We start from the raw sequence: 27881 nt of genomic DNA on the forward strand, positions 1-27881 counted from the left end.
TTTTCTCACTCCCAGCTATTATCACTGATTTTTCATCCAGACTGAGCATAAACCCACTGAGCTTCCATAATGGTCCTTATCTCCACAAGAGATTTGAGAAAACCAGGAAACATGTCTATCCAGGTCAGATGAACTGGAGACGTACAGCTCCCCCACCACACTGTAGCCAACAGTGCTTCTAAACCTCTCTTGAGCTTCCTTTATGTTGATTAAGAAGAATTACAAGACAATCATGTGGGACTCAACAGCAGAGCTCCCTTGGTGGGGAAGAACAATATTGTTCAAGATCGCTTCAATAAAAGTAGCCATTTTAAAAGTGATTCTGTCTACCAACAGACACAGCAGCAAAGCACACAGCACCCCATAATCAAAGGTATTAAAGGCTGCCGAATTACCTCGTCTCTTGGACAGCACACCATCATTAAATGACTTGAGATCACCTATAGTAACAAATGTTTCTAAACATATCTTCGTTTGACATTTGAGTGGTTGGATTTATAGCATACCACCATATTATTTCTGATCTAAAATAAAATGGTTCCTTGTTACTAGTAAAACTAGGATCTGTTCAATTTTTTCATTAAAAAAAGCTAGCATTTTGTTTGTTTTACTTTCCAGTAGAACTTTCTAGCAGAATTAAAATTTTCTGTATTTCTTCATCTGCCATGTATTCTGAAGTTATGTTCATCTGCCAGGAATGGAAAAAATATTTTTACATTTTAAGTTTCTTTTCCAAATTGGCACTGTGGCTCAATTCAATAATATTTCCTGCTTTTCACATCTCTTAGCTGTCTGGCAACATCAGCACAAACTCCAACTTAGAACAGGATTGTGGTGAATTTCTGGAAGTCTCTCTGTCACCACAAAGGTTCTTCCCTAGGTTTCATGGCAGGGGTTGATTTAGATTTTCAAAACTGATCAACATTTTTGAGTTGCAGCCATGATTTCTGTGGCATTTTGATATATTTTTAGCTAAAACTGTCTTGTTTATCTTGAAACACGTGGAGTAAGTTACTCAGCTAATGAAGGTAAATCAAGCTATGCATGGGTGCTCCTGAAAAAGTACAGCTAAACCAGTAATATATCCCCAAAGTTCCTCCTGATATTTGACTAAGGGTAAGGATGAACCAACAAGTCTCAATAAATGTAACAAAAAGATAAGAGAAATTTATTATTTTCCAGTTAAACTAAATGGCTGGCTGTGAAGATTTCAGTAACATATGAGCAGAAATAAAAGCATGCAGGTGGTTTGCAAGAAATCTTAATGAATTAGATTATAAAAGAGCAATTTCTCCAAAGTTAGAGGCAGATACGACTGTCGATCTAGTGCTGAAAATCATTAGTGACACAGAAAACTGTCTCTTCCCAAGCTTACCCAATTTGCTATTAATGAATTACTGATAAAGTTAAATTGAATCAGCATTGTTTTGCCTAATAAGAAATTAATTCAATTAAATAAAAAATGAAAAGGAGTACTTGTGGCACCTTAGAGACTAACCAATTTATTTGAGCATAAGCTTTCATGAGCTACAGCTCACTTCATCGTGAGCTGTAGCTCACGAAAGCTTATGCTCAAATAAATTGGTTAGTCTCAAAGGTGCCACAAGTACTCCTTTTCTTTTTGCGAATACAGACTAACACGGCTGTTACTCTGAAACCTAAATAAAAAACGTTGCCCAATTTCCACATAAGCCTGTGTGACGATGTGACTCAGCAGGGAGGGGGGAGTGTTGACCTGGGAACGTGCCCTGGGGATGGGAGACCTGAGAGCCTGTCACCTGAGCCAGGAGGGGGAGGTAACACCTCTGCCCAGGAATGTGGACGGAGACTGCAGCAGGGAACCTGCTGGGTGGGTTTAGTTTTCAGTTTGGGGCTGGGTGGAGGAACACAGGGAACCCCAGGGCTGGGGTCTAAGCTCCCTGCTCCCCCAGAAGGACATGATTGAGGGGTCCTGGTTGTACCCACAAGCTCTGTTAGGGACTGTGTTCCTGTTGTCCAATAAACCTTCTGTTTTACTGGCTGGCTGAGAGTCTCAGTGGATCCCAGGAAGAGGGGTGCAGGGCCTGGACTCCCCCACACTCCGTGACAACTGGTGGCAGCGGTGGGATGTACTGCACCCCGTGAACAGCGCTTCCTGCAGTAAGTGACTGGGGAACAGTAAAATGAAGGGGAATTGACAGGGACCAGGCGTGCTGAAGATTCAGAGAGAGACGGTTTCGGGGGGCGGTTAACCCCTGGGAATGTGTGACCAGAGAGAAGGACTTTTGCAGTAACAGGGTCCCCCGGGGGATTGCAGCGAGTGGTCCCAGGGGCGGAGGAGTCTGCAGCTCGACCCTGGCAAAGAGTCAGTGACCTCAAGAAGGACTGGCACACTAAGGGCTTTTCCTGGAAACCGTGGGAAGCTGCCCAGCCTGCGAGTGGCCAGCAGGGAGATGTACGCTAAACGCCTTAAGAGCGACCTGGTGGAGCTATGCAGGCAAAGGGGGCTGCGCATCGGGAGGTCCACCAAGGAACAGCTGATTGCCCAGTTGGAGGAGAGGGATCGCTTGGATGACCCGATCCCTGTCCCTGAGGGAAGCCGCCCGGCAGACGTAGCGTGGGCCCTGGGGCCTGACCGGGCTGGAAGGGGTCAGACTGCTGCCGAGGACATCCCGAGACCCTTCCTACCTATGCCTGGGGGAGGGGTTGGGGGAAGCCCAGCGAATACCGAGGGCACCCTGACCCCAGCAGCCAGCAGGGGATCCTCCCGACGGAGCTCCCCATCCCTGGAGCAGAGGCGGCTGGAATGGGAGAGGGAGATGAAAATGAGGATCATGAAAAACAACGTCAACATGAGGAGAAACAACGTCAACATGAGCAGGAGGAGAAGGAGAGGGAACGTCAGGAGAAGGAGAAACAAAGACAGCATGAACTGGAGCTGGCCAGGCTGAGGAGCAGTGGGGCCCCGGCTGTGGCGAGTGAGGGGGGACCCAAGACTGCAAGGAACTTTGGTAAGTGCTTCCTGGCCCAGCGTAAGGAGGGGGAGGACATAGATAGCTTCCTGACGGCCTTTGAGAATGCCTGCGAGATGCACAGGGTTGACCCCGCAGACAGGCTCCAGTTCCTCACCCCCTTACTGGACCCCAAAGCCGTGGAGGTGTACAGCCGGATGACAGGGCCGGAGGCAGGGTACTATGAACTATTCAAACAGGCCCTGCTCCGTGAGTTTGGGCTGACCCCCGAGATGTACCGGAGAAGGTTCCGGAGTCAGCGTAAAATGCCTGAGGTCACCTACCTACAACTGGTCAACCGGATGCAGGGGTATGCCCGCAAGTGGACAGCTGGGGCCCAAGCTAAAGAGGACCTGCTTGACCTAATCGTACTGGAGCAACTGTATGAACAGTGCCCTTCCAACCTGAGGCTGTGGTTGGTGGACAAAAAGCTAGAGGACCCCCAGCACGCAGGGCAGCTGGCCGACGAGTTTGTGAACAGTCGGTCAGGGGGTAGCCGGGAGGAGCCCCAAAAGAACAGCCCCCCCCCCCGATGCAGAGAGAGAGTCACCAGGGGGCCTCCCAGCGGGGAAATAGGGAGAACCCCCTCCAAAGGGGAACGCCTGGCGTCGGGCCCCTCCGACCTGCTCGAGGGGACCAACGTGACCTGAGCTGCTATCACTGTGGCCAGAGAGGCCACATACGGTACCAGTGCCCCGGGCTCAGGGACAAACTGAGCAGACCCAACCTACCCAGGGTTAACTGGGTAGGGACCCAGCTGGACGAGGGGCAGACGACCCAGGAAAGGGGGCCTACCAGTTTACCACCTGCTCAGGAGGGAAGAGTACCCCAGGCCAGCTCCACCAGAGGGCTGAAGGCTCTGGACTCAGGGTGCTCGGTTTACAGGGTGGGCGTGGGGCTGTCCCTCTGGAGAGAGTGCCTTGTTCCCCTGGAGGTGGATGGGAGGAAGGTCAATGGATACTGGGATACGGGCGCGGAGGTGACGCTGGCCCGGCCTGAGGTGGTGGCCCCAGATCGGGTGGTGCCCAACACCTACCTGACCCTGACAGGGGTGGGCGGGACCCCATTCAAGGTGCCCGTGGCAAGGGTACACCTGAAATGGGGGCCAAGGAGGGCTCCAAGGATGTGGGGGTACACCACTATTTGCCCACTGAAGTTTTGATGGGGGGAGACCTAGAGGACTGGCCAAGCAAGCCCCAGACCGCCCTGGTTGTGACGCGTAGCCAGAGCCGGCGAGGGGCACTGCTCCCTGACCTCGGGGAGGGTACCGCACCGGAGGCGCAGGACCCTTCCCTGGTGGGGAGGGAGCGCCAAGGGGCACGGCTCAGAGAGGCTGAGGCCTCAGACCTGGCCACTGAGGGGGAACCGGGCCCCATCCCTTCCCCAGCCGCTGAGTTCCAGGCCGAGTTGAGGAAAGATCCCTCCTTGCGGAAGCTCAGGGACCTGGCCGACCTTGGTGTGGTACGGATCATGAGGAGAGGCTGCCAGGAGAGGTTCCTGTGGGAGAAGGGGTTCCTGTACCGAGAATGGGCTCCCACAAGGGAAGTAGAGTCCTGTGGGATCAGGAGGCAGCTGGTGGTCCCCCAGAAGTATCGCCGCAAGCTACTGTACCTGGCTCATGACATCCCCCTCGCAGGGCACCAGGGAATCCGGCGCACCCAGCAGAGGTTGCTACAGAACTTTTACTGGCCCGGGGTCTTTACCACGGTCCGGCAGTATTGCCGATCCTGTGACCCCTGTCAGAGGGTGGGGAAGGCCCGGGACAAGGGGAAAGCGGCTTTGAGACCTTTGCCCATCATAGAGGAGCCTTTCCAGAAGGTGGCCATGGACATCGTGGGGCCTCTCAGCAAGACGACCCGGTCGGGGAAGAAATACATTCTGGTGGTGGTAGATTTTGCCACCCGCTACCCCGAGGCAGTGCCCTTAGCTTCCATTGAAGCAGACACCGTGGCCGATGCGCTCCTGACCATTTTCAGCCGAGTGGGGTTCCCCAAGGAAGTCTTGACAGACCAAGGCTCCAACTTCATGTCGGCCCTGCTCCGGTGCTTGTGGGAGAAATGTGGGGTCCGGCACGACTGGGCCTTAGCTTATCACCCCCAGTCCAATGGGCTGGTGGAGAGGTTTAACGGGACGCTAAAGATGATGCTGAAAACCTTTATGAACCAGCACCCGCAGGACTGGGACAAGTACTTACCTCACCTGCTGTTCGCATACAGGGAGGTGCCCCAGGAGTCGACCGGATTTTCGCCTTTCGAACTGTTTTATGGCAGGAGGGTGAGGGGCCCCCTGGACCTGATGAGAGACGAATGGGAGGGGAAGGCCACTCCCGATGGAGAGTCAGTGGTGGAGTATGTCCTGATCTTCCGAGAGAGACTGGCTGAACTCATGGGCCTGGCCAGGGAGAATCTGGCCAGAGCCCAGAAGAAGCAGAAGGTCTGGTATGACCGCACAGCGTGGGCCCGTGCCTACGCCACCGGGGATCCGGTGATGGTTCTCATCCCAGTGAGAAAGAACAAACTACAGGCCGCCTGGGAGGGCCCTTTCAAGGTCGTCAAGCAGCTCAATGAGGTAAACTATGTGGTGGAGCTGTCGAACCGGGCGCACCACCGCCGGGTGTACCATGTGAATATGATGAAGCCATATTATGCCAGGGGGAATGTGGTGTTGGCCGTGTGTGGACAGTGGGAAGAGTAGGGAGATGACCCTTTAGTAGATCTATTCCCTGGGACCAGAGCTGGTTCCCCCCTGGAAACAATTCCCCTCTCGGATCAGCTAACCCCTGCCCAGCAAGCTGAGGTCAGGGGGGTGCTGCATTCGTACCGACAGCTGTTTTCCAACCAGCCTGGACGCACTAATCTGACTGTCCACCGGGTGCAGACCGGGTCGCACCCGCCGATAAGATGCTCCCCCTTCCGAGTCACAGGGAAAACTGCTCAGGACCTGGAAAGAGAGGTCCGGGACATGCTGGCTTTGGGGGTGATCCAGCCATCTGCCAGCCCTTGGGCCTCACCGGTGGTGCTGGTCCCCAAAAAGGACGGGTCGGTCCAGTTCTGTGTGGACTATCGGAAGCTCAATGCCATCACTGTATCTGATGCCTACCCCATGCCCAGGCCGGACGAGCTCCTAGACAAGCTGGGAGGAGCTCGGTACCTCACCACCATGGACCTTACAAAGGGCTACTGGCAAGTGCCACTGGATGCAGATGCCCGACTGAAATCGGCCTTTATCACCCCTCTGGGGCTCTATGAGTTCCTGACCCTGCCTTTCGGCCTCAAGGGAGCACCGGCCACCTTCCAGCGCCTAGTGGACCAGCTCCTGAGGGGGATGGAGAGTTTTGCCGTGGCGTATATTGATGACATCTGTGTCTTTAGCCAGACCTGGGAGGACCATGTGTCCCAGGTTAGACAAGTGCTGGACCGACTCCAAGGGGCTGGGCTGACTGTAAAAGCGGAGAAGTGCAAGGTGGGGATGGCGGAAGTATCTTACCTGGGCCATCGGGTGGGGAGCGGCTGCCTAAAGCCAGAACCAGCCAAGGTGGAGGTGATCAGAAACTGGCTCGCTCCCCACACCAAAAAGCAGGTCCAAGCCTTTATTGGGATGGCAGGATACTACCGAAGATTTGTGCCCCACTTTAGCGCCATAGCCACCCCCATCACTGAGCTATGCAAGAAGGGGAAGCCAGACAAGGTGGTCTGGACCGAGCAGTGCCAGGAGGCTTTCCGGGCGCTGAAGGAGGCTCTGGTCAGTGGCCCAGTTCTGGCAAACCCAGACTTTGACAAGCCCTTTGTGGTGTTCACCGACGCCTCCGACACGGGACTGGGGGCAGTGTTAATGCAGGAGGATGAAAAGGGGGAGAGACACCCCATCGTGTACCTGAGCAAGAAGTTGCTACCCCGGGAGCAAAACTACGCGGCCATCGAGAAGGAGTGCCTGGCCATGGTGTGGGCCCTCAAGAAACTAGAGCCATATCTCTTCGGACGACACTTCACCGTCTACACTGACCACTCTCCCCTGACCTGGCTGCACCAGATGAAAGGAGCCAACGCCAAGCTCCTGAGATGGAGCCTGCTCCTGCAGGATTACAACATGGACGTGGTCCACGTGAAGGGAGTGCCAACCTGATAGCGGATGCGCTGTCCCGGAGAGGGGGCCCCGAACTTCCCCAGGTCACTGGTCTCAGTGACCCCGCTCAGTTCAGTCTCGAAGGGGGGAGAGATGTGACGATGTGACTCAGCAGGGAGGGGGAGTGTTGACCTGGGAATGTGCCCTGAGAGCCTGTCACCTGAGCCGGGAGGGGGAGGGGGAGGTAACACCTCTGCCCAGGAATGTGGACGGAGACTGCAGCAGGGAACCTGCTGGGTGGGTTTAGTTTTCAGTTTGGGGCTGGGTGGAGGAACACAGGGAACCCCAGGGCTGGGGTCTAAGCTCCCTGTTCCCCCAGAAGGACGTGATTGAGGGGTCCTGGTTGTACCCACAAGCTCTGTTAGGGACTGTGTTCCTGTTGTCCAATAAACCTTCTGTTTTACTGGCTGGCTGAGAGTCTCAGTGGATCCCAGGAAGAGGGGTGCAGGGCCTGGACTCCCCCACACTCCGTGACAGCCTGAAAAAGACAAATCAAATTCTCAGGGTTCGCACAGTGAAGATGCCAGATGGATATTTTTCAGAGCACAGATGCCCGGTCTATGAATCCATGGATATCTATGGATATTTTTCAGAGCACAGATGCCCGATCTATGAATCCATCCTTACGTGACCAAACACTAGTCCTTCATTCATGCCTGCACGCTCAATTAACATTAATAGCTTAAATACACTGCACATACACAAGAAAGAAAGAAAAAACAGCATTTTTAAAAAAATTGTGATAAGGAGTTGTTTTCTTGTCACAGAAATGTAATGTGAAATAATATAAACAGAAAATATGTAGACCCATTACTGAAGGAAAGGGAATCAAAATAAGTCATATGACGACACACTATCATCACTGCACATCATTAGCATGTATCCAAAAAACAAAGGACGGCTATCCAGCTACATAAAGCATTCAAAAATATAAACCAGATTTCAGAAAATCGTTTGAAAAGAAGTTCAAACTAAGTTAATATTTTAGGGCCTGATTCAATGCTCATTAAAGTTAATGCAAGTCTTTCGACTGACTATAGGCTTTGGAACAGGCCCATAAAGAATATATGAAAGAAAATGGAAGTCAATATGTTATTGACATTTTTTTAATAATAAAATGAAGTTACATTAAAAAGCAATAAAGATACTGATAATTAAACAACTATAACTTCATACATACACACACAAAATAAACCTAGCAATTATCAAATTATTTTCAGCTTAATTAAGTGTAGTACCTAAATTAACCTATTTACTCCATAAAAAATTTTACTTTCATATACTTTTAAACTAACTCTTTAGTCACTTGACAGCATTTGTTGTAAGCCCTATTGAAATAACCATTGTACCTTTTTTAGTTTACCTACTTGATACATAGACTCTTGCATATATGCCAAACAGATGCATAAGAATAATTTAGTGATTTCTGCAAAGGATTCTCACTCTTTCTTAGGCTACTAACACTTGAAGCTGGGAGTGTGATTCCAAGCTCAAGCAGACAATGTCATGACTCGCACGTCTCAAGCGGCCACAACAACCCTCCACCTAGCAGACTGCTGACAGTGGCTTTCCTTAGACCCAAGAAGCCCAGCGCCAGTGTGAGGCTGCACTGTATGGTCCAATTAGCAGAGTCCCACTGGCCCTACTTAAGCCAGAAGCCAAAACAGGAAGCTGTCCAAACAACTGGACTCCACCTTGCTCTGGACTGGACATCTTGTGCTTCCCGCTCATGCAACCCACTACCTGGCTCCTGCTTCCCCATCTTGATTTTCTGGCATGTCATCCTGGTATCTGATTTGCAGTTCCCAACCTCCAGTTTGTCTCCTGCCTGTGACTCCCCAGTATCCTGATAAGGTCAGACTTTGGTTCTGGTCTCCAATTTGTCTCCGGCTTCTGAGCTCCCGCCTGGTATCCTGGCCCAGTCAATTCGACTCCTGTCTCACAACTGTGGACTCTGGCTCCAATTACTAGGTCTGGTCACCCATGACCTGGGCATGACAGACATATTTGCTCTTGCTGTGATCAAGCTACATACTAAAGACTGCGGTGTAGCTATTATAGCACAGAAAACAGCCATAATAACACAGCCGGAGGCACACAGTAGCTACCCTGAGTACACACCCCTGGGGTGCAGGCAGGTTTGTACTTGGCAGCTACCACTACTATTTTTAGTATGCTAGCTCAATGACAGAATGCAAGCATGTCTACTCAAGCTGGGAATCACACCTCCAGCTCCAAGTGTAGATGTCGCCATAGTGTGGACCACATCTTATTAAAAGCCTTGTGGACAACCCTCCTCTCTCATTCGTAATTACACAGTCCACCAGAACTACACATTCACAACCCCATAGCATCAGCGTGCCATTGATAGCAATTCCTTATGTGGAAAAGTAAAAGTAACGTAGTTTAGCTGTCTAATATGATGTATCAACTAGAAATAAGGAACATTAGCACCTTGTGGCCAGTGGTTCCAAAGATGAACAACTCCACGGACTACAGTTTGAGAACCACTGCGTTAAGCAGTTTATTCACCAAAACTAGAAAGGGAATTTTTATTCCACTCTACTCAGCATTGGCTAGATCTCAACTGGAGAACTGCATTCACTCAGTTTTGAGCACAGGATTTTAAACAAGGCAGACAAATTGGAACAAGTTCAGAGAGGATAACAGGAACTACAACAGGTTTTGAAAAGAAACTAAAGTTTAAACTGGACATGCCCATTTCTCTAAAGAAAAAACTAAGAAACAACATAACAACTGTCTAAAATATGTAAAAGAATTTTCATTCATCACAAAGGACAAAATGAGCAGTAATTGGCATAAACTCCAGTACAAAAAAAGCATGCTTAATATTAGGAAGAATTTTAAAATAGGCAATATAGCAAACTACCATGAGAAGATGTACAAGCACCATCACTGAAGATATTCAAACTTTAACTAGGCACCCACCTATCAAGAATTGCTTAGGAAAAAAGGAAATCAAGCCTGCTGCCAGTGAAAAATACTTTCAGACCTAAATAATGCTACATGCATTTAGTTTTAAAAAGGTTTGAATACATCTTTACACAATTACTTAATAGGAACACTGAAAAAAATAACCCAATATAAAATGATTTCGAAGTCCTAACAGATTTATATTTTGATAACACGGACGACCTTGTGCTGCATACATTTATACGATCTTTAATCTCATCCTTTACACTGAACCAGCAATATTCTCCAGGTTTGGTTTTTATTAAACATGTATTCTAAAGGGCTCAAAAAGCTCTTCTCTCCTTACAACAAGAACATTATTTGTGGCTCCTCAGACAAAAGTAGTAATTAACTGCTTACAGTCTTCAAGAGTAACTAGGAGACTTGTCTCATCCTAACTACATATGGGCTATACAACATGTCTGTTACTCGAGAATAAATAATTGTAACAGAATTGGACAACAAGTAGTTGACCTCAAATTATAGATTCATAAAAATATAGAAATTATGGATGGAAAAGATCTTTTCTCTCATCTAGTCCAAGCCAACTGCAAAATATGATTGTTCTCTAAATGACGACTTATTACAGGGCTTGAGAAGCCCACACCCCAACATCTCAGTGTCAAGCAGGAAGAATTTCCCAGATTGTGAGGCTCAAAGCCATCAATTTCTAAGGCGTTCATTATTAAAAAAAAAATAAGTTTCTATCTCTTATGATTGAGAATATAGCCTTCCAGTGTATACCAACTGGTTTAAGGCAGTGCTGCCTTCCTGAGACTTCAGACAGTTTAGTGTTTTTGTAGATGCTTATAGCTTTGCCAACCAGTATGAAATTAGTAAGAGTCTGGTCACCTTTAACAAAGCTATTCAGAACTTTCTGGGCATACTGACAGTGATGATAGTCTGTCAATTTTACATTGTTGAGGCAGAGGCAGATCTTCAAAGAGTAACTAGAAGCTAGCTATTCAAAGAGAAAAAAGGTACAAAGAGTGGGGGAGGCACAGAGTTATGGAGTCCCTTTCCCACTGCAATCACCGGGAGTCCACGAAGGGGAAAGGAAAGAGGGAATGTACCTTCTTCCTTACAGCAGTTTGGGAATACAGGGGTGGAAATTCAGATTATTCAAGACTCATTTTAGCTAGAAAATGGAACCCATGACCTGGCAAGGTTCAGGGTGAAATCTCTACTAGAAAGCTCTGTATCCTGTACTTTTCCAGCAGTTCAGAATGTCAGGGGAACTGAACTTCTGATCTGGTGTTGCCCCAATCTTGTTTTGGGGGTCTCCTCATCCATTTTTTTAATCTTACCTCTGGCTAGTAGATGTTCACTACATTTTTTTCCAAGCCCTGGTCTATAAGCTGACTGCGATTTAAAAGCAGTTACTGTAAGTTTTCTGCAGTAAGACACATTTTACAACCCACTTTTTGTCAGAGACATACTAGCACATGCTTTATAGCCACCTTGTTCTATCAATTCTAACAAGCAACTACTTTAGTTGTGGAATTGTGTGCCTTCTAAGAGAAGCACAACTTACACAGTGTATTGCTGTGTTTGTTTTGTCAGAACTGTATGTGTGGATCTGGCTGTGGGTGGGACTGCCATATTTGTATTTCTGGCAAATACAGTAGTGGTTAGCCCCTACCTATGACAACGTATGGGTTTCTACTTATGTGTTTTTGCTTACTAAATGACTAATTCCATCTGTTCAATCTAGGACAAAATTCTTAGCTGTTTCTTTACCGGACATAACATAGACCGCATTATTTAAAGAATAAATCTTTGGCTGAAACTGCAGGCTCCAAAAAGCCTACCCTAAATATGGTATGAGCAAGCAAAAATAATATCTATCTATTTATGCCTCCACCTATGTGGTGCTGATATCCCTCTGATAAATTTCAATATCATGCATCCCTGACCACCTCACCTGTACTTTGGCCCTCAAATCCATTAATCCAAACTACTTTTAACACTGCAAATCTCTGAGCAACCATTGCAACTGGAAAGTTATTACAAAAATGTTTCCTTTCCACTCTCAAATGTGGAATTTTCTTCCAGAATTACACTCAATTTCAGGATGGACAATATTCTGTCCTAGACTGACAAGTTATTGTATTTTATAAGCTGTCAAGCTATTTTCTGAAATAACTTAAAAGTATTCGCAAAAAGAAAAGGAGTACTTGTGGCACCTTAGAGACTAACCAATTTATTTGAGCATAAGCTTTCGTGAGCTACAGCTCACTTCATCGGATACTGTAGCTCACGAAAGCTTATGCTCAAATAAATTTGTTAGTCTCCAAGGTGCCACAAGTACTTCTTTTCTTTTTGCGGATACAGACTAACACGGCTGTTACTCTGAAACCTTAAAAATATTTCTACTTTATATTCATGAAAAATTGTATTGAGTTGCTACAAGACACCTACATCTATCCATAGATAAATAATTACACACACACACAAATGGATTTACTCCTATTCTGTCAGATAGGAACATATGTTCTACAGTCTGGTGCCACACACCTGCCTATAGAATCACAACTGGGTTCTAAAGAAGCAGCTATGGTGTCAAATCAAAATATAAGTAACAATTATTAGAAGTTAAGAAAAATGATGAACTAAATACAAATATTTGGAGCCAAAGACTTGTACTTTTTTAAGTTTCACTTTTATGCTAATGCCTATCTGCACTAGCTCCTTTTTTGGCACCTAAATTCTTGGGCTAGATTTTTTCAGACCATGAGAAATTACTTGCCATATACCGTAACTGGAGTTCTTTGAGATGTGTTGTCCATATGCACATTCCACTAAAGATGCACATACATCTCACGTGCCAGAGATCAGTCTTTTGGCCAGCAGTGTACATATAGCGTGAATGTGCGTGTCAGGCCTTGTTCTCTGCACTCCGGGCATATATGGTGCACTTTCCCCTACCGTCATTCAGTTTCTACTCACTGTAGGATTCCAAGATAGCGGCAATGGAAGGATGGATCATGGAATATGCATATGGACAACACATCCCGCACTCCAGTGACTGTACAAACTTCTCTCTCTCCTTCAAGTGCTTGTCCATATGCACATTCCACTAATGGCAACTCCCAAGGAGTGGTCCTGTTAAGGATGCGAGGGCTCAGATCATGTTGGTAAATAACGAATGAAAAACCGCTTTACCAAATGCACGTATGTACTGATTGCTAGGTAACTATTTTGCAAATGTCAGATATTGGTACATTTCATAGAAATGCTGATGTGGCTTGAGCTCTGGTGGAATGACCTTTAGGTGTGGTCATGAGATCTATGCTGACTACCTCATGGAAAGTTCCAATAATCAGAAATCTAATTTGGTAGTCTGAGATGATATGGCAAAGATTTTCATTCTCTCCACAATAGAGACAAACACCCTTGGTGCTGGTTTAAAAGGTTTTGTTCTGTTTAAGTAATAAGCCAGACATCTAATGTCTGTAATTATCGCCTCAGTTCTGGCTGCATGAGGTTTCCAGAACTACACCAGTAGCAGTATCTGCTGGTTCAGGTGGAATTCTGTCACTACTTTGGACAGAAATTTCAGGTGTGTTTTCATGGACACCTTGTCTGGGTAGAACACAGTGTATGGTGGGACAACCACAGTTGCTGGGATCTCCCCCATTGGCAGAAGTTACAACAATCAAAAATGTCAGTTGCATTGACAGACGTAATAGAGAACTAGAGGCAATGGGCTCCAAGGGTGGGCCCCAAGAGGGCTGAGAGTATCAAGTTCAAATCCCACAGGGAAAGTTTCCTTAATTGGTAGGAACAACTTGATTAGACCTTTCCAGGAACCTAATTTTTAGATGAGAAAAAAAGCATGAGCTGGGCTTGAGGACACAGGCACCTTGACCACTCTGAGGGATAGGCTATTCTGTGTCAGTTCAAGTAAATAGTCAAATATCTGAGGAATCAAGAACTGATGTGGGATCACTGACTACCAGTAGCATGAATAAGAAAATCTTGGTCATTTCATCAGATAAACTTATCTTCTTGATTCTTTTCTGCTGCTTCCCTAACTGGAGAGGAGCAGGCCTCCTCTATCAATGACATCCATCCAACCACCATGTTGTGAGAAAGCAGGGCTCTGATGTAGAATATGTCCCTTGTCCCAGTATGTGGGAACAGAAGCAGGGTTTGGGGTGAGGATATGAGCAAGTCTGTAAACCAAAAAAAACCTGCCTTAGTCATGCTGAAGCTATGGCTGAGTCCTGCTTGAGTTTGCAGAACATGCTGGGAATCACAAGGGTTGTGGGGTAAGCATATATCAGGTCTCCTGACCACATATCGAGAACATATCTGCTATGGGCTAGGGACTCATTCCTCCCCTTGAGTAGAATTTCGGATACCACTTCTTGTGCTGAGTGGCAAACAGGTCCATCTTGGGATTGCCCTAGTCCCAAAGAATCTTGTCTTTGATTTACTACAAACAATTTGAAAGGAAGTGTCTGCTGAGGTTGTTCACCACCAAGTTCTGCAACTTGGGAAAATGTAAAGCTGGTAGGCAAATCTGATGTTTGAGGCACCAATTCCAGAGCCTGACAGCTTCTTGGCAGAGTGAGAAAGGCCTACATCACCTTGTTTGTCGATATAAACCACTGTAGTCCCATTATTGGTCATATTCTGCACTGACAACCTTCTTAGGTGGAGAAAGGATTTGCATGCCTTCTGTACGGCTCTGAGTACTAGGAGATTGATGTGCATTCTCTTCTCCCTTGCAGACAATAGGCCTCGTATTGTCAATTTGTCTGTGTGGGTGCCCCATTCCAGTAAGGATACATCCGTTATTATAGTTTTTGATGGCAGGAATACTTGCAATCCTTGCATGTTTTCACTGGGTAGGTTACTCCACCACTTAAGTGAAGATACAATTAAGAATGGGACAAAGTGATGTTTAGAAGGTACATAAACAAGTTGCAACCAAGCCGCAAGTATCGGATATGAAGTCTGGCACACAGCATCACAAAGGTCCAAGAGGCCACGTGAGCTAAAAGGGTGAGGCATGATCTTAGATCAGTATCTGGATTGTCCTCCAATTGCGGAACCAGGGTCAACATGTTCTCAAATCTGAGGAAAGTAAGCTATGGTCATGGAGGAGGCTGGGATCAAGTTGATGAATTCAATCCTTTGAACTGGGGCAAAGGTTGATTTGTTTGTTTGTTGATTCTTCAGCTTAATCTCTGGAATAGACTGTGTTGCGGCTGTCTTTGGGAGCAAACTAAGGATATTTCCCCTGTACTAACCAATCATCCAGGTAAGGCTATATGTTGATGTTGCGCTCTCTCAGGTATGCTTCCACAATAGACAGCATGTTGGTGTACACTTTTGGTGAATACTCACAAGTCTAAGATGGGTCACAAGCCTCCCTTTTTTGTCAGAACAAAGAAATAGTTGTTGTAGAAACCTTCCCACTGTACTGCAGAGGTACTACTTCTACTGCTCTGAGAGAAAGGAGCATGAAGACGTCTTGATTTAAGAGATCCTGATGAGAAGGGTCCCTGAAGAGAGAAACGGAAGGAGAGGTGGGTGTAGGCACTGGAGAAAAGTGGATGGAATATTCATGAGATATTATGTCTGTGGTCCAATGGTCAGTGGTGACAAGGGACCAATCTTGCCTGAAGCGAGCCAAATGATTTCCTAAAAGGGAGGTCTTGAATTTCTGAAGTCAATGGAGCTACAAGACATCTCTCGAATGCCCCATCCAAATGAATGTTTCTGAGACAGGCAGGGCTGGGTGGTATGGTATGGAGGTGGAAATGCTGGTATTTCCCTAAGTGGTTCGGTTGACCTTTAATAAGAGAAGGGTGGAGGAACTGATCTCTGAGAAGAATAAGGCTGTTTAATATGTTTCCTCTTAAAGTAAGTCTGCACTTACAGTGGAGTGCAGAGTACAGACATTGCACCCCAGCTAGCAAGGGTATAAACCGCAGTGTTCACTGTGAAGCACAGCTTAGGCAGATACAGTAGACTACTCAAAATGCCTTAAACACCAGGATGTATACCGTACACAGCTCTCTGTATGCCCAAGCAGTGCCTCCCATGTCCACACTGCTATTTTAGTAGTGTACTGTCCCCGTTGCCTCCCCCTGACAGAGCCTTTCCTCAATGCAGTGAAAGCCCTTCCTCAATGCAAGAAGGGAGCTGCAAGAGCTTTTCCCTACTTCTGAAACTTTTCACTGCGGTGTTTATATTTCACACTGCAGTGAAAAGTATGAATGCAGACTGCCTTTCACTACAAGTAGAGTTATACATTTAGTATGGAAAGTCTCACCCAACTTGAAACTAAAATCCTCCATCATTTGGACTTCTCTGCAACACCCTGATTCCTGAAGCCAAGAGGCATATCATATAACAAAAAGAAAACGAGTACTTGTGGCACCTTACAGACTAACCAATTTATCTGAGCATAAGCTTTCGTGAGCTACAGCTCACTTCATCGGAATGCATCCGATGAAGTGAGCTGTAGCTCACGAAAGCTTATGCTCAGATAAATTGGTTAGTCTCCAAGGTGCCACAAGTACTCGTTTTCTTTTTGTGAATACAGACTAACATGGCTGCTTCTATGAAACCTATCATATAACAGCCACCATTGCCAGTGATCTGCCAGCCATGTTCATAGCATCAAATGCTGCTTGTAGTCTCACTCTAGACACTAAGTGTCCCTCACTGACTAGCAACATAAATTCCTCATAAGCCTTGACTGGTCCATATGACCTTGTCATTGGCCATTCAGAATGGTAGGTTCAATAAAGAGTAGGTTATTCGACCAAATAAATCCAGACTCTTTGGCAGTCTCTCTCTTTTGCCATTTCATTTGTCACTGTTGCCACAAGAGATGAGGCACGGTCCATGTAAAATAATTCCACTCTTTTGGAAGGCACAGGTTTTTTTTAAATCTACCTTGCAAAAGGCAAGTGGTGCTATGGCCTGTCTTTGACAAAGTTTTGGAAAAGTATATAATTGCCCTCCAAGTTAATGAGACTCTCTTTCCTGCAGAGGACTCCAGTGGCAAGCCCATCTATTTGTATGTCAGCTCCTGAACCTCTTCAGTGGGAATTTGGAGGGTCTGACCTATTCTTTTTAATAGGTCTTGAAATCACTTGTAGTCATCCAACTGTGGGACCGTTAGAGGCACTATAGCCTCATTAGAGGAATGGCAACATCACCAGGATTGAAAGATCACCCTTTTTGTGTCTGTTCATCTATTTTCTCCTCCTTTCCCTGTATTTGATGTGGGGTTAAGAAAAATTGTTGTATAGAACAACCTTCTGATGGAGCAGTTTCTCTCTCTGGCTAAAGTTGCTTTGAACAGGTCCCTAGCAGGGTCACCTGGACACTGATGGATCAGAGCCCAGAGGGAAGGGAACCACATGCTGGTTTTCTGGTTCCCAACAGCTCTCTCATAAGGAGTGTCGGGATACTCTAAGATGTTGACGGTTGTGGTAAGTATAGGTGTTGCTTCCATGGGTCCTGCTCATCCTCCAACTCTGAAGATGATGCAGAGGATGAAGCATAGCCTGGTTACATGGGGGGCACTGAGGCCTTCGGTGCAGTAGGGATGGATGGTGTTGCATCAATGGAGAGACACGGTGCCAAATGCAGAACTGAAGTCGACAGCAAGGGAGACTGCAGTTCTGGATGTATCTGTAGGTCCATCGGTGCCGCATACTTGAAAAGTACCATGAACTGAGTTAGTGAGGACAGGCAGATAGGAATTAAATTTTTGGAGGGAGGGATCACAAATTCCACTAGAGTCAAAGAGTGCCCCTTGGAACATGGCACTGGTTGGCTCGGCTCCAGTGCCAGGGCCACTGAGGTAGAGGGTGCTGGGGTTGGTGCCAAGTTCTTTTCCGAATGTCCAGTTTTCAGTGCCAAACACTTCAGTGTCAACAGACTGGCATCGGCATGAGACGGAGCTTCAGCAGAAACTATTCAGGGTCACAAAATCTCAGAGGATATTCCGTGCTGTGGAGATGCTTTCCATTTAGAGGATGCTTTGGCGTGTGATCTACCCCTAGGGCTTCTGGCTCCCTGAGATCCAACCAAAGATTATGCAGTCTTCATGGTTGCAGTTTTGGCAACCAACACTAGATTCTTGAGGGTAGAGAGCCTGCACTTACCACTTTTGGGCTCCAAAGGTCCCTGTACAGGGAAAGGTCCAGTGAGCCTGGTTCAGATGTGGGTCTTGTAGATTAGGTCATCAGGCAAAATCTGAAGGCAGGATTTCCCATCCTTCCTAGTTCAGGAGTTGAAGGATTTGTAAATCGCACATTTGCTGGGGATGTGCCATTCTCCCAAACAACAGAGGCACCATCAGAGTGTACATCTGAGTCTGGGATTGCTCCCTCACCAGAGGGGCAACATCTGAGACCTGGAGAGCCAAGGTCTGAGACAAGAGACCTGTCAAGGTGTCGGTGTCTGGAGCAGCTCAGAACCCCAATTACCAACCTCAGGGCAAACTGTTAAGAAGCAGGGCACAAACCCCAAACTGGTTGAGAGTTCTATACTTAGAATTCCTCAAGCACTACATAGCAACCTTAACATGGAGTCACAGACAGTCCCACCTGGATTCTCCCATCTATCTTGCCACCCAGGTAAGTTTGCCTTTGTGATAGATGGTCCCTAACACCAAAAATCACAACAATATTCAGGTTACTCTCAGTTACAAAGGAACAGTCACTTACCCCAAATCAATGGCACCTTAGATCCTATAATACATTAACTAAAGATTTATTAAGAAAAAGAAAGGAGTTATTTACAAGGTTTAAAGCAGGTAAATATACACACAAGTTACAATCAGATTCTAAAAGGTAACAGAAGCTGCTGTAGAAAGCAAGCTTCATAAGTCCTCTAGGGTTAAGCCAGATCAAGTACTGAGGATCCCTTACTTATGGTTAGAAATCTTGCGCTCTCCAAGTCCAAGCAGCATAAAGATCCAATTTTCTTCTTGTCAATAATTTGTATTCCCTTCCCCCAGAGTTCAAGCTAATGAGATGAGTCCACATGTATGTCTCCTCTTCAAGGTGAGGGCGGGGGGGAACAACTAAGGTCTTTGCTTTCTGATGTTTCACAGTAACTCATTTTGTTTCAATAGGCCCTCTTGGTCAACAGGACCTAACACCTTCTGTAGGAAGCCAGCATTTTACATTTGTTTATTTACACAACTACAGAGGTTTACAAAACAAACACTCAATACGACCTTATAAATTTGGGTACAGAGGATATAGGTGAGTTACCACATGCCACATCCTACAAGCATTTCATAAAGTTTAAATACATTATTTAAACTTACCATCTATTTTAACAATGCTAATACACAGGTGAGCTAGACTGGTTTCCAGCTACTGGTGAATGTTCTGTTGAGGCCTAGGAACCTTGGCATCAGTTAGCAGGTTTGCCAGTGTCACAAACCCCATCCCAGAGATAAGTAACAAATCTAAAGCTAAGGGTAACAAAAGGCAAGCAGTCAACTATAAACCATTAACTAAGAACTACTGATTAAAAGTAGAAAAGCTTAACAATAAAAACCATCTAGTTAAGAAAGAGCTGGCAGTCTCTTGGACAGGGTCTGTTACCAATCAAGGAGACAATGAGAAAAACCAAATGGTGGTCAGCACACTTCGTCCTTGTACGCCCTGAAGAATACATGTGCACTTTATGGATACTGCCGGCCAAAAGATTCCAATCTCTGGTGCGAGGTACATGCGCACCATTATCGGAATGTGCATATGAACAAGTACTCCAAGGAAAATATGAAGTTTTAACACTGTGGAGATTACTCTTCAATAGTTGTCCTAAACCAGTTGTTCCCAACCTTTTTGTATTGGTGACCGCTTTCACGTAGCAAGCCTCTGGGTGCAAACCCCTTTATAAATTAAAAACTGGGGTTTTTAATTAATTTAAATTTTAATCTGAAGGGGGTTCAGGGCTGTCCTGCCCCCACTCATTGCAGGGCCTGGGGCTGACAGCTCACGACTCCCACGAAACTGCCGCATGACCCCCTTAGGAGTCATGACCCCCAGATTGAGAAACCCTGTCCTAAACTGTTTCACAGAATTGCTGTGCACTGTTAGGCCCAGATCCTGCAAAGATTTACACAAATGCTTAATCTTCAATCCCATTGATTTCAACGGAAGTACTCATAGCCTGTAAAGTGAAGCATATGTACAAGTCTTTACAGGATCAGAGTCCTAAACAACTCTTATGTTGCACCCCAAAGGTATCTGCAGTTGAGCTGTGAGTGACATCTCAATTTGCAGTATTTCACATATAAAAATTTACATTTATGGCAATTTAGGATCCTATTGAACAAAAGATACTTAATAAAAGTTGGTTATTAAAAATCTATAGTTAAAAAAAACAGCTAAGAAACTGTGAAAAGCAAGACCGGTATTGCTGCATATTTTCCTTTCTAATTGCCCTTTAGGAGTGAGTTTAGAGATTCCTGGCGGCATATCTGCCAGTTCCTCTTCTAAAAATGGTGGATGTAATGAGGCATAAAATGTGGAGACCTATTAATTTAAGCTCCACAAGAGTACAATGATATTTTGTAGAGACTCTCAACCCATGAAGTTGCTGGAGAGTTGAACTCTAATATTTTATTTTGTTATATTTATATATAGTCTCATATTTGTGATGCAAAGTTCATAAAAAAGTTAGAAGTAAAGTTTGCAGTAAAACTTAAATGAAAAGATCTGATAAAGAGAATATTTAAGATTTTCTTCTGTGTTTTTTTTGTCTTTTTACAAAAGGAATAGGGTTCCAAGTCTTGTTTGAACAGTAAAGTGTGTTGTGTCAATTTTCAAAGTCAAACTTCTTTGCATTTCTGAAATTCAAGTTTAACTATTCAGTATTTATCACCTAGGAAGGCATAAATTTCACCAAAGGTCAGCATCACAAAATCAGGGGTGCAGGGGAAGAGGGAAAATGAGTATTGTTTTCAATTGGAAAAATGAGACTACATTACTAATTATAATACTTCTAAGTGACCTTTTACAAAAATTGCTTTCACCGAATTTATGCAAAATCTCCATTAACAACTTATGAGTTTGTGCCAAAATAGAACGTATGAGATAGGAAATGGGGATAATTATTTCCTGAGAGATAGTCTAAACTCTTCTACTATTCAGAAATATGGTACTTAAAGTTGAGTGTGCCTCACTAATGAATCTTGGATAAGCTACAGTTTTTGAATAAGATACCTGTAACATTTCTGACTAGAGCCAAAGCTAAAAATTGTAAAAACCCTTTAGGAATAAACGTAGGCTTTTTATCATTTTGGAGACTTACTCAAAAGGCATTTAGACCTGGAAACTCTTCAAGTTTCAGAGGGCTTTTTTTAAATCATTACACAAAAGGGTATTGTTCAAATACTGCACGTTAAAATTTGCGAGGAAAAAGAGAAAATTAATTGCTGTTTTGGACACTACTGCTTTTTATCTATTGGCACTTCTGGGGGTCTGTGGCCTATAGTGCGTAGCATTAGGATTGCTCTCAGTGAGCTGAAGCTGTCTAGAACTCCTTTTTAGACAAGGCAGATATAAACTTTCGATTGGGGTTTTAAGTGGGGAGAGTATATATAAAGCTCCAACTACAAGCTCTTTTTTGACTGAAGCTCCTTAATCCCATAGCTTTATGACTGTGCATGCCAACTCTTGTAGAAGGTGACTGTGGACCTTTATAAGATGCAACCATAAGAATGCAGCAGCTGTATTTTTCTCTTTTACTTCAGGAATATTTTGGTATATTCATTGCCACTCTTGTAGAAGAAAAGAGAAACAAAACTTTTGAGGGTCACATTCAGAGACTCCTACCCACCTAACTTACTCCACAAGCAGTGTCACTATTCATTGTGAGAGATGGTATCAGAATCTAGCCCTTGTCTTCTGTGGTCCAGTTACACCAATGCAAATAATAAATTCACCCCCTCTGTCCAGTGAAGTGGACATGAGTGATTTTTTCAGCTTTTTGTAGTTTTTCTCATCTGTTCCCATGGGCTTTCTGTTCAATTTATCCCTGCTATAGCAGAAAAACACAACTGATTACACAAAATTAAAGGGAATATACCTGACGATAATTAGCCTTTTCTGAGGAACCAACTAACAAATGAGAAGGTTCTAGCTAAATGGAGGAATGAAGATGTTCAGAATTACAAGTCTACTCTCATGACCTGTACGCTATCATAATTCCCAAGATGGGACATACCTGCATCAGGTTAGTCAGACCACTGCAAGTACCTAAGAGATGGTCTAGTTACTGCTGGTACATACAAAGTTTCCAAAACACAGCACTTTAGTAACAGGTAGAGCAAGATGGGTAAGATGCTTGTTTCTGAGCATAAAGAGGGTATTCTCAGGGATGCCAGTAAGACACAAGTGCCTTGAGGAATCTTCAGTCCAAAGCTGAAGTCCACACATTATTTTAAAAAGGTGTTATGAAATTGTGTAATGAAAATGAAGTTGCTGCCTTGCACATTTCCTATGAAAGATTCATCAGGCATCACTCAGGAGATAAGAAGAGATGTAGTCAAATAGGCTATAATTTACATGATGTTAGTGGAGTGGGGGAGAAGATAGACCCTGCTGTCTTGTTAAATTCTGTATACAATCCTTAATTATCTTATCTAAGGTATACCTGGAGGCTAGAGTCCTGCTTCTGGCCCTCTTACAGCGCTCTTACTATCATAAGAGGGGTGAAGAGCCCTTATTCTCAGGACATAGCTTACATAAAAATAAGAGGGAAAAAAAACGTAGGCGAGAGAAACTAATATCCTAAGGATTATCTTACATTGCTGGAAAGCAATGCAAGGGAGACATGGTGGTCAACATAACCAACTTCCTAACCCACTGGGTGAATGAAACAGCCATACAAATACACACTTCACTGAAAGGCAATCCAGCCCCACTCTGTAAAGAGTTAAAATGAGAGCTTTGTGATGTTCTGGGGCGAAAATGGGACGTGAACAGGGACAGTAATAGAAGGTGAATAATGAGGAATATAAGCAATGGCATGGAGGAAATATTACAACAGGGATGGGTACTTAACTGCATCTCTTAAGCTGTACATTTAAGGTTGCTAATAACTAAAGCTTGAACCCTGAGCAAGAGTACAGACTTTTATCCATCTATTCCAAAGAACTCTAATGTAAAGGAGATCTGGCTTTGAGTACATTGTTTCCCACTCTTCCACCCCGCCCATGAGCTGTCGAAAAAACAGCCCAGATTCTATAGTAAGCAAATGAGACTTCAGTCATAACTGGAAGCAAAAGCAAATAGCAAGATCAGTATTTTAAAATGACCATTTCAGGAGGAGCTCCGTAGCCTGGGATAAGAAGCAGTGGCAAAAGCAGAAGATGTTAGATGCTGGCATTTGTATCAGCTTCACAAACAAGGAACGTCAGAAACCAGTGCAGTTCTTCGATGGCACACCTTGGCCTTGTGATTTTTTTTTTTTGTTTAAGAATTTCTTATTAGAACTCTGAGGCATATGACAAATTAAACTCCCACAAGTCAGTAAAGATATCTGTGGATATCTGCAAGGTAGCTAAGATGTGCAGAAATTATACTTAGCCACAGATCATCCGCACCTGCCACCTGCCAGCATGAATGTGATGTGTGAGAGAGTATAACTGAGCAAATAAGAGAAGCAATAAATCAACCCTCAGTACTGCTCGAGTTCACCCTTTGTTTGTGGTTACTTCCTGACCCATTCCTTAACTGAGAGCCTTAACTGGCCAATGACAGACACGGAAATCAGACTGTTGGAGGGAGAAATACCAATACATATTGGGAGTAGTGTCCTTCATGCTGTGCAGCCACTGGAGTGGTGCGTGATCGGTAAGCAATGTGAAGGAGCTGCCGAGCACATAACAGTATAAGGCGCCGATGGCCCACTTTACCACAAAGGCCTCCTTTTTGATCATCGAATAGCGTGTTTCCCTAGGGAACAACTTACGACTTAGATATAAAATGGGTGTTCTTCCCCATTGATTTCCTGGGACAAGATGGCCTCTACTCCCACTTCCAAGGCATCCGTTTGCAATATGAAGTCCTTTGAGAAGTCTGGATGTGCGAGGACTGGTTCCTACACTAGCCGTTTCTTCAGGGTCTGGAATGCCTCCTCAGACTTACTGGACCACCGCACCTACAAGGGTTGGGAACTTTTGGTTAGGTCAGAGTGGAGGGCTGCTATTGTTGCGAAGTCTGGTACAAAACACTGATAATATACGCCCAATCCCAGGAATTGGCACACTTGCTTCTTCATTGTCAGCATTAAGGTGCAAGCTCTAGCTCATACCCCATCAGAGGCCGTAACTTACCTCTTCCCACTGTATGTCCCAGGTACGTCACCTCTTCCTGCCCAAGATTGCATTTTGCGGGGTTGGCCATGAGACCCGCCTCTTGAAGGGCCTTGAAAATACTGGTTAGGTGTCAAAGGTGGCCCTCCCAATTGCGGCTATAAATCACAATGTCGTCTATATATGCTACTGTGTAGCAATCATGAGGCTGGAGTAGTTTGTTCACCAACTGCTGAATAGTGACGGCTGCCCCATGCAGTCCAAAAGGCATAGCTGTGAACTGGAAGAGGCTGTATGGTGTGGAAAAGGCAGTCTTTGCCCTGGAGTTTGGTGTCGGGGTATCTGCCAATACCCCTTTGTTAGATCTAGTGTCGACAAATATTTAGCTCCCCCTAGTCGCTCCAGGAGTTCTTCGATGCAAAGCACTGGATACACGTCAAACTGGGAGAGAGCGCTGACTTTTCAAAAATTAATGCAAAAGCAGATGACGCTGTTTGGGTTTTGGGACTAGAATGATCGGGCTTTGCCATTCACTTGAGATACTTCCACAACTTTCGGTGTGGCCCACTGGCATTCAGGGCAGGAAGCACAATAATCCCTCACCTCCTGGTGTGTATGCCAGGCCAGAAAAACCAGCAGGCTATCCTCTGGAGAGTCTTCTCTCTACCCAAGTGTCCTGCCCAAGGTACTGCAAGAGCCAAATGCAAAAGGCTCCGGTGCAGACTCTGGGGTACCAAGAGCTGTCGGATGACTTCCTGTGTTTGGGGTTCCTGCACCACTTGGTAGAGGCAGTCCCCTCGAATCTCAAACCATGGTCCTTGTGAGGGGTGTGGTGTATTGTCTCTCTCTTGGTCTTGGGTCGCTGCCTGCTCACAGGCTCTCCTTAAAGAGAGGTCTTCCCTCTGTTCCTGTACGAAGTCCCTGTCACGCTTCAATTTCCATTGGGCATCTTCGACAGGGTACTCTGTACCTGGGGGGTACTCGGCGGGCAGCTCAGGGGGTTGAGACAGTCCTTCTCCGGGATCAAGGTTCCTGGAGTGGCCGAAGAGTTCCACCCTTGCAGAGCCTACATCTCCTCTTCCTGGAGATTGTCAGCCGTGGCCTCACAAGATTTCCCAAAATTCTGGCCAGTCTTGTTCCAACACCAAGGGGTAGGCTACCCTGGGAGCCACACTGACTTGGAGGGTTTCTTCCCAGCCATAGATCTCAGGTCTTACCCAGGCAACAGCAGGAGAGACAGGTAAAGAAACTCCCTGAATTCTTGGTGGTCCCCATTAAAACATTCTGGGACGGGGACTGGTGGCCATGGGTTCGGGTTTGTGGCTTCAGTGCATGCCCGGAGCTCAGTGTTGTCATCTCATAGCCATGCCACTTGCTCTGGTTATCGCCCAACGTCCTTCCCCTCCGGCGGTCAGCCTAGAATGAGCTGGCCTGCTCCCTTTTATACTGAGGCAGTAGCTGCAGCATGCTCAGCACCATCTGAGAGGCGGGACTTCCACTGCCAATAGTGTGGGGTTAACCCCCTCTTGTCCAGTGCGGGGTATGCACACCCCATCACAAGGGCCAACAGACAACAAAATAAATCCATTCCACTCTGCCAGCTCAAATGACATTGCTCTCACTCCTGCCCTTGCTTCTGATATGGAGAGAGGAAAAAGGAATAGTTCTGCTTCCACACCTTAGCAAAAGGAGAAAGAGGTTCTGATAACTCCCTCTAGGACAGACACTGGCTCCCCTGCAAGACAGATATCATCTCCATATGACGACTAGGAAAAACCATTTAAGAACAGGGAGCTCTCCAAAGAAGATTCAGCCTTCTGTGGAGGCTGGTCCTGGAGGTGCTGCTGAGGGCAGGAACTTGGGCACAGCTATAGCATGTGCATGAGGTGTAACCAAAGAGGCAAGTACTAGTGTAGGCATTGGAGCAACTTTGCATACTTGTCTGTGAGAGAGGGGTAGAAGAGAGCAGAGGGAATTTGGATATTGTGGGATAAAGCTCATAGGAAGAGATGAAGGAGGATATGAGGAAGGGGTAGAATTGTTTTTCTTGCTTCCCCCGCCCCCCTCCCAAACATCATTGCTGTAAACCAGGCAGATGTTTCATTTTCTCATCAAAATCTATGGAGAGCAGAGAGAGAGAGAGAGAGAATATATCTTTCTTCTGGCCCATAAGAAGACAAGAAAGGACCCTGTGTCAATATCTTGTCATGCTGCATTGGCAGTTTACAGAGGCAGCTACTGCTGTGCTTGACTTTGGAGTGTGTTTCCTGATGCAGAGTTGTAACTTGTAGAGAAAAGCAGTCTAAACCAGTGGTTCTCAACCAGGTGTCTGGAGCCCCTGTGGTGCCACAAGCAGGTTTCAGGGGGTATGCCAAGGATGACTGGCACTAAACTCGCTAGGGCCCAGGGCAGAAAGCCAAAGCCCAGCTGTGCAGAACCATAGTCCGGGGCCCCAAACCCCACCACCCAAGGCTGAAGCCAAAGCCCGAGCAACTTAGCTTCATGGGGGCCCAGGTAATTGCCCTGCTTGCTAACCCCTAATTTTGATATGCAGAAAAATAGTGGTTATTGCACAGGTGAGCTGTGGAGTTTTTAATAGCATGTTTGGGGGGGAGGGGGGCAGAAAGAAAAAGGTTGAGAACCCCAATCTAAACCACCTTCAGCTCAACCACATATCACTTTTCTCCCCCTGCTAGACCACACACCTTGGCCAACGTGGGACTCCACATGTAACCATTAACACTCAAAGGCTGACATCCTGCATCAAAGTAGCTTATGGAGCTACCACAGTGGCAGTTTTATGAATGTTTCATCTGTTCAGCCATAAAGAGAAAAAGGCCTGTATTGGTTTGAGAAGTTCCAAGTTTTCAGATTGCTGGAATATATGCTGCCAGGAGTAACAACTGTAAAAGGGTGGAGATGGATTTAAATCCAGAAGATTACTTCTTGACAGGACAGCACAAAAGTCATGCGCTTCCTTCACCTGCCCCTGGATCTCGTCGGCCTGTCCATTCTTAGAGATTCACTTCTCAGAAGGCAGTAACTTTGTTAATTTCTATACCTATAAAAGGATCCAAAATGAGAGAATCCATTATTCCAGTAGAGAGTTCATTTCTACAATATCACTAGACCCAGTTCTTGAACAGTCTACATGCATCTATAGACAACTCTCACTGTGTTCTGCTCTAAAGGAACCTGGATGAGCCAGTGTAGATATGGGTTAACTTCTCTCCAAAGTGCCTCAGTCCTCACCATCATACTGATAAATCATCTATGGATGAAACAATGAATAAGAAATACTTCTCAATATTCTGGAAGCACTGCTCACAGTTCCAAAGTGAAGGATAAGCTGAGTTTTTCCACTTCGAGCAATAGAATCACCAATATGTTTTTTGTGACTGAAACATGGAGACACATCCCCGAGGTCAAGTGTTGCTTCAAAAAAAAAAAAAAAAGTCACCCTAGTCTAGTGGTTCTCAAAC

At 45.6% G+C, this 27881-nt stretch overlaps 1 protein-coding gene across 8 annotated transcripts in view; it reads right to left on the minus strand.

Annotated features, from left to right (window-relative positions):
- Nucleotides 1-27881, minus strand: part of CCDC91 (coiled-coil domain containing 91) — a 330423-nt gene that overhangs the window by 272779 nt on the left and 29763 nt on the right. The window lies entirely within an intron of this gene.

Source organism: Lepidochelys olivacea (assembly GCF_965140295.1).
Source record: "Lepidochelys olivacea isolate rLepOli2 genome assembly, chromosome: 1".
Classification (NCBI taxonomy): Eukaryota; Metazoa; Chordata; order Testudines; family Cheloniidae; genus Lepidochelys; species Lepidochelys olivacea.